This window comes from Mustela nigripes, chromosome 3, assembly GCF_022355385.1.
Source record: "Mustela nigripes isolate SB6536 chromosome 3, MUSNIG.SB6536, whole genome shotgun sequence".
Classification (NCBI taxonomy): domain Eukaryota; kingdom Metazoa; phylum Chordata; class Mammalia; order Carnivora; family Mustelidae; genus Mustela; species Mustela nigripes.
The window spans coordinates 125,275,918-125,282,981 of record NC_081559.1 but is presented as its reverse complement, the minus strand read 5'-3'; the positions used below and the strand labels follow the sequence as shown (position 1 = coordinate 125,282,981).

The following is a 7,064-nucleotide window of genomic DNA, read 5'->3' as shown; positions in this document are numbered from 1 at the left end:
TCCTCTAGTTATAGTCACACAGCGCGGCCTGTACTCCTCAAGTTATAGTCACACAGCGCGGCCTGTACTCCTCTAGTTATAGTCACACAGCGCGGCCTGTACTCCTCTAGTTATAGTCACACAGCGCAGGGCCAGTATTCCTCAAGTTGCGCCGGCTTCCCTGCAGCACAGCCGGGGTCCTGAGCGGATCTGAGAGGAGCCAGAGCAGGAAATGGTGAGGGTGCAGGGGCCAGCGAAGGAAGGCCAGAGCCGGGGCGGGGTGGGGGGTGGGGGGTGGGGGTGGGGGTGGTGAGAACATGGAGGGAGGCCTGAGGAAAATGCTCTCCTATTTGATCCGTCTATTTTTTTCATTATGTATCAACCCTCCTTCTCCATAGGGGACATCCCAAGCATACATCCCTGAGATAATTTCTGGGACAGAAGAGGCACAGATGTCCCGCCAGGTTACTACTCCCTCAGCACGAGGGGACCTGGGGCTCCCAGATGGTCTCTTTTGCAAGGGTGCCTGACCAGGGTGGGGCCTGATACAGGCCCAGCAAAGAAGCAGCAGGCCAGATTGATGAAGGAGCAAGAAGGATGGCATGGTGGCATTATGCTGTCTGTCTGTCTGTCTGCTTCTGTAGGCTGACCACAAAATCTCCGGTGGGCGTGGAGGGGGAGCTTGGCCGGAGCTGGCGTTCCAGATGCCCAAAGCACCCGAGGCGTGATAAGCGGAGCAGATTGGGGGCTGGGATAGGCAAAGGCTTTTGGTTTGTGCAAGGATCCCCAATTTTTTTTTTTTTCTAAAGATTTTATTTATTTATTTGACAGCAAGAGATCACAAGTAGGCAGAGAGGTAGGCAGAGAGAGAGGAAGGGAAGGAAGCAGGCTCCCTGCCGAGCAGAGAGCCCGACGCGGGACTCGATCCCAGGACCCCGAGATCATGACCCGAGCCGAAGGCAGCGGCTTAACCCACTGAGCCACCCAGGCGCCCCAGGATCCCCAATTTTTATCTCCATAACGTTATTATGATTATTGTAAAATTTTGGACATAGGAGCTTCATTACCTGCTAGACCATCTAGACAGAAATATGTGGTAAATGAATGGAAACAAAAGTCACAAACTTAGGAGAGAGGCAGGCATTTTTAGACCAGTTTAGTGTAGACATTCACCAGACTGGACTGCTGCTGTTTTTGTTTGTTTGTTTGTTTGTTTTTTAAAGATTTTATTTATTTGACAGAGAGAGATCACAAGTAGGCAGAGAGGCAGGCAGAGAGAGAGGAGGAAGCAGGCTCCCTGCTGAGCAGAGAGCCCGATGCGGGACTCGATTCCAGGACCCCTGGTCCTGAGCCGAAAGCAGTGGCTTAACCCACTGAGCCACCCAGGCACCCCTGCTGCTGTTTTTTTAACAGTCAACATAAAACTTTTTGCCATGAGCAAAATAATATAATTGACTCTCAGAACTGTCCAAATTATTTTTTTAAACACGATTTTATTTTTTTCACATTACTTTAGGTATCAGATTTTCTTTGGCAAATTTACCCCGCATACCAGATTTTCATCTTAGAGCCTTGTTTATATTTACATAAGTGATGTTCACCTATACCTTTCTCTAATTCCTAATGGTTTATATCTTCTTTTTCAAATGTGTATCTTTTAAGTTGTCCTTCTCGAAGACATTTGGAGGAAAAATTATGAATGAAACACCTATACTTTCTTCTTCATTTCCGTCATAGGGTGGCATCTTAACTGTCTAACCCACAGCGCCCCATCAGCTGAGGGAAGCTGGATTTCTTGTTCTTCTCAGACACAGTTGGCTGCATGTCATAAAGCAACAGCTGGCTAAAGCTTCTCCACTTCCTTATTAGCAGCTGTAACCCGGTCACGGTCTGAGCCATATATTTTGACAAGTTTTAACCTCTGAAGAAGGTCTTTTTTTTTTTAACAAGCTCACCAATTTTGCTTTTTCTTCATTTAATCTTTGTTTGAGAAGACTCTCTTTTGCAAAATCCTTTTGGGGGCCGCTGCATGACCTAGTATCAAGTGACTGATATACACATGCGTTAATATTCTTAAAGGTGTTTTTGAAATATGTCCTTTCATCAAATTCATCGTATGTTTAAAATTTTCTGGATATTCCAAAAGTTTTCTCTGGTTGGAGATGCTGCTTCCTCTGAAGAAGGCTGATCATTTTCTTCATCCTCTATTGATGACATTTTGCCACAGTGTAGCAGGAATTAGACCAAGATCTTATTTTCCTGAGTTGTTCTCGAAGTGTTGCCCTCACAGGTGGTTTCCTCAAACAGTTTGTGTGAGGGGGAGGTGGATTGGCACAGGCTGTGGAATGCTGGGGAAAGTGCTGAGTCTGATGGATTTTTCTATCTTGAAAATGAAATCTTGGTTTACCTCACGTAAAGAGAGCTCTACTGGATTCCACAGCCACTCCCTAGGTCCCTGCCCCATGCCAGGCATCCAGGGGCAGGACCTCAAGAAGGCGTCTATGAATATTAGTTTCCTGGCCTGCCATGACAAAGTACCACAAACTAAGTGACTTTAAAGTAACAGAAATACAGAAATTCAGAAACAGAAAAACAAATTCTTTCACAATTCTGGAGGCCAGCAGTCTGAAATCTAAGGTGTCCCAAGGGTTGGTTTCTTCTGCTGGCTGTGAGGGAGAACACATTTCCTGTTTCTCTCCCAGCTTCTGGTGATAGAATATTGTGGACCTTTGGCATTCCTTGGTCTGAGGATGCAACACTTCAACTCCTGCCTCTATATTCACATCACATTCTTCTCTGCATCCTTGGGCCTTTCTCTTTTCTGTCTCTTTTAAGGATACTATCATTGGATTTTGAGCCCACCCTGATTCAAGAGGATCTTATCTTAAACCTTGCCTTGATTACATGTGCATTATTTCAAATCAGGTCATATTCCGAGCTTCTGGATGGACATGAATTTGGCGGGGGCACTACTCAACCCAGTACACTGCATATTTTATACAGTTCTGCCTAATTGGGGCTGACATGCCTTTTTAGGACCATCCAAACCACTTTGAGGTTGACTGCTTTAGCAAGGCCCATGACTTTTTGCAAATGAAAGACTATTTAGGTTGTGAAATACTTGTTATGGAAGTGTTTGGTTAACTTGGAAATCCAGTCACATCACCAAAGAAGTTTTAACTTTACATTTATCGATGAAAGAAAAGAAGACGACGTTCCTCTGAAAACATAGACTCTCAACTATGTTAAAATTTTCACATGGTTATTAAGTAACTAAAATTTTTTGTATTGTATTCTAGTGAAAATAAAGTTTTTCATCAAACGTGCCCATCAAGAGTTAGACTAAATCATTTCTTAAAAGTCTTGATCAAAAACTACATGTAGCCATTTCAAGAATGAAAATCATATACTAGAAGTTATATTCATGATAACAAACTGAGAAACACATTAAATATTTGAAAGCAATTTTTGAAGCTTAAATTTAATATTTAATATTTTTCTAAATACTGGAAATTGTGTGTGTTTTTTTTAAGATTTTATTTATTTATCTGAGCGAGAGAGAGAGAAAGAGAAAGAGAGAAAGTGCATGAATGAGAGGAGAGACAGAGGGGGAGGGAAAGGGACAAGCAGCCGCCCTGATGAGCGCAGAACCCAGCCCAGTGTGGGGCTCCATCTCAGGACCCTGAGATCTGGATCTGAGCCAAAATCAAAAGTCAGGCACTTAACTGACTGAGCCACCAGCCGCCCCTACAATTCTGTATTTTTACACAGATGGAATGATTATGCACATGTAATGCAAAAACTGGCTCTTTCTCTTTAAGTATAATGTTTAGTCTTCTTTTAAGTATGCACAGAACCATGTTCTTTTAAAAAATGGCTGAACAGTACTTCATATTGTATGGCTGTGTCAATGTTCTCTAATTTATTGGTATCCTTTTAGAGCATTTAATTTTCAGATTTGTTTTGTTTTGCTCTGAGGAATAATATGACGATGAATATTTGGGCAAAAATATCTGTGAAATAAATTCCTAGAGGCAGAACTGTGGTGTCAAAAGTGATGTGATTTACCCTTTAGATAGATATTGTGAAATTGCTAACAAACTTTAACACCAGTTTATTCTCTCCTGGTTTGAGAGGGAGCCTGTTTTCCTATATAGTTTCCAACAGTCTTTTAATTTGTAGTCTGAGAGTTGGAAAGTGCTATTTTCTTCTTCTTCTTTTTTTTTTTTAATTATGGGTGAGAAAATAAAAGGGAGATAATGAGAAACTAGATACTTATCCTAAATAATTTGATCAGCAGTCATCTGTTGGAGAAAACCTAAGAACTCAGTAAAAATTTATTCTGAGGCAGTAGAAGAAAAATGGGAAATTGTGATAAACAATTTTGGTAGAAAAACCAACTTTGTTTTCACTTTAAGAGTGTTTTTAGCCTTTATTATAACGGACACTGACAATGAACATGGGGACTGTTGCCCTAGAAGACAAGTTACAGAACACGGATCATGGGACTGAGGACTTGTAGAAATGGAGTAGAGTCTTATATATAATTCATCTTATATTATCCTCTTATATAGAACTAGTAATGATTTTAGGCAGGTCATTAGCCCTTATGTGTCTGTTTTCACATGTGTGTAAAGTAAGGGGTTAAGACCTCAGCATCTTAACAAACCTTATGAATCTAAGAAGGGTCTTAATTCAGTAAGTATTACCATTTGATGAGGATTTCCAAAATGAAAATGTTCCAGTTCTAATTCTCCAGTAGATGGTGATATCACAACACTCAAAACAGTTATTAATCTAACTGACTGCAATTCTCCTCTCAAAAGGAGAGACATTCTGAAATGTCAGAAATATTCTTTGCCATTGTAGTAGAATTTTAATTTTACACAAAAAGTACATTTATAAAATGTATCATGCTACATTTAATGTTATACAAAAAGTGCATTCGTAAATTTTTTTATGTTACATTTAATATATTCACTTAGGGTATCAATGGATTGTTAATTGGTTCCTTTAATGTGTAAAGAAATAGAATTCCAAACACAGTTACTTCAGATGATGTGATTTGCTATCTGTCACAGTTTCCGTATTTCAGTTAATTTTATAAATATTTTGGATTCAGTTAGTAGATTTATTTAATTAGAAGACTGAGGGGATGCAGATTGAGCTTTGTATATCTTAATAAAACTTTATGGACATCCAGTTGGCTCAGTCAGTTCAGTGTTCGACTCTTGGTTTTGGCTCAGGTCATGATCTCAGGGTTGTGGGTTGAGCCCCATATTGGGTTCTGGGCTAAGCGTGGAGCCTGCTTGAGATTCTCTCTCTCTCTCTCTCTTTTACTGCCCTTTTCCCCACTCACTCTCTAAATAAGTATAAAATTAAAAAAAAAAAACTTAAAAATATTTCATAAGAAGATAGTTAAAGGAAAGCCTCAAATAAGGTCTCTGGATATCTAGTCAGAAAGAAAGTCAACTTCTGCTAATTGTATAATTATACAAGGATATCAACCAAAAACTTAGTTCACAGAATGGCAAGATTTTAATATAGTCTTCGAAAAATCAATTGCACACTTAACATTAATGACACGTAGTTAGAAGATAAAATTTAAAAAGAAATAAATGTAATGACTTAGCAACAAAAGCCTTGCAAAAGTGGATAGTGATTTATCTTGGAACATAAAATATATATTGAGGGAATATAAGAAAATATTAGTAGGAAAAATAAAGGAAGACACTCATAATTATGTAATTAAATACACTGCACATGAAAATACTATTCAAGGTAAACATAGATGAAATGTAAATAGATGTTAAGAGCCTATATGGAATATTTTACACAAATTGTCAAGTTAATAGTAAAAATATGCAAAAACCAGAAAGTAAGTACATAAAATTTTTTAAGATATTAGTATTCAACATACTCTATAAAGTTTTCAAACAGTTTGCAAAACATTTGTCAAAATTAAAAGGTAACTGGAGAACAATGTTAAATGTACATTGAAATAGAAAAAAAATAAAAATGGGTAATTATACAAAGATGTACTCCCCAAATATAGCATGTTTACAGGTCTTTTTAGCATATAAAGAAAGGTATGTTAACAGGAGTTATTTCTACAAGAATTGATCCTGATGAATGTTATCAATGCATGACCATGTACTAGTTCTTAATATGCAGAGAAGAAAATCTTAGAAATTTTTCTTTATCTTAAAAAACAAAACAAAGCAAAAATGTAGGTTAGGAACAAAGAACCACAGAAAAGATTTTTACATATTGTTTCCTTGGGAAGACATGTAATCTGATATATAATTTTTAAATAGGACAAAAAAATACTCTGGGTTAATTTAGGAGTATTTCCTGAAAAGAAGGCTAGTGGATGAATTCAGAGCCTGCAAATTTCATTTTTTTTTTTTTTAAGGAAAGAATGAATACATCTTAGCTATCAAAACTCTCCCAGTCTGAACACAGGAACCAAATAGACTTGGATAAGTGGTGTAAGTGCTATCTAAACTCTCATAATCTGGACTCAAGAAAAAAGTAGATTAAGATAATAAGGGATTCTTCTATATTATTACAGAGTTAAGCAAAATTGAAAAGAGAAAGGAATCTAAGAAAACTAGCTGTCAATTTTGTCAAGTGCAGGTTATGAAGGCACAAAAGTATTTTTCTGTCTCTAGGGCACACAGTTAGAGCACTTCTCCCAGCCTGCCTTCAAGGTAGATGTAGCCACGTGTGTGCAAATGAGTTCAGTCTTCTAAACCAGACCCATTAAAAACCTCCTGTGTGATCCCTCAAACTCTTCCTCTATTTCCCAGCCAAATGCAGAGGAAGGAATGGGCAACAGCTCCACAGCCCAGGTGATGGTAGAGCCACAGATGGAAGGAGTGTGGGTCCCTTAGCTGATGTTTACCTGAAATGTTTGTATTCAGCTTTGTATGAGCAAAAATTAAACTTCTACCATGAAAATTTGGAATTTGTATTACAGCAACTAGTGCCACTTATTCTAACTAATACATGATACTGGGTTTTAATTTCTATTTGAAATTTACTTTCAAATAGAAAAAAACTAGTTAGAAAGTTTTTCTTAT

The 7,064-nt window shown here is 38.3% G+C and overlaps 1 pseudogene; it reads right to left on the bottom strand.

Moving 5' to 3' along the window:
* Window positions 1–1,607: 1,607 nt before the first annotated feature.
* LOC132014545 (swi5-dependent recombination DNA repair protein 1 homolog) lies at window positions 1,608–2,443 on the bottom strand (annotated as a pseudogene).
* Window positions 2,444–7,064: the final 4,621 nt, after the last annotated feature.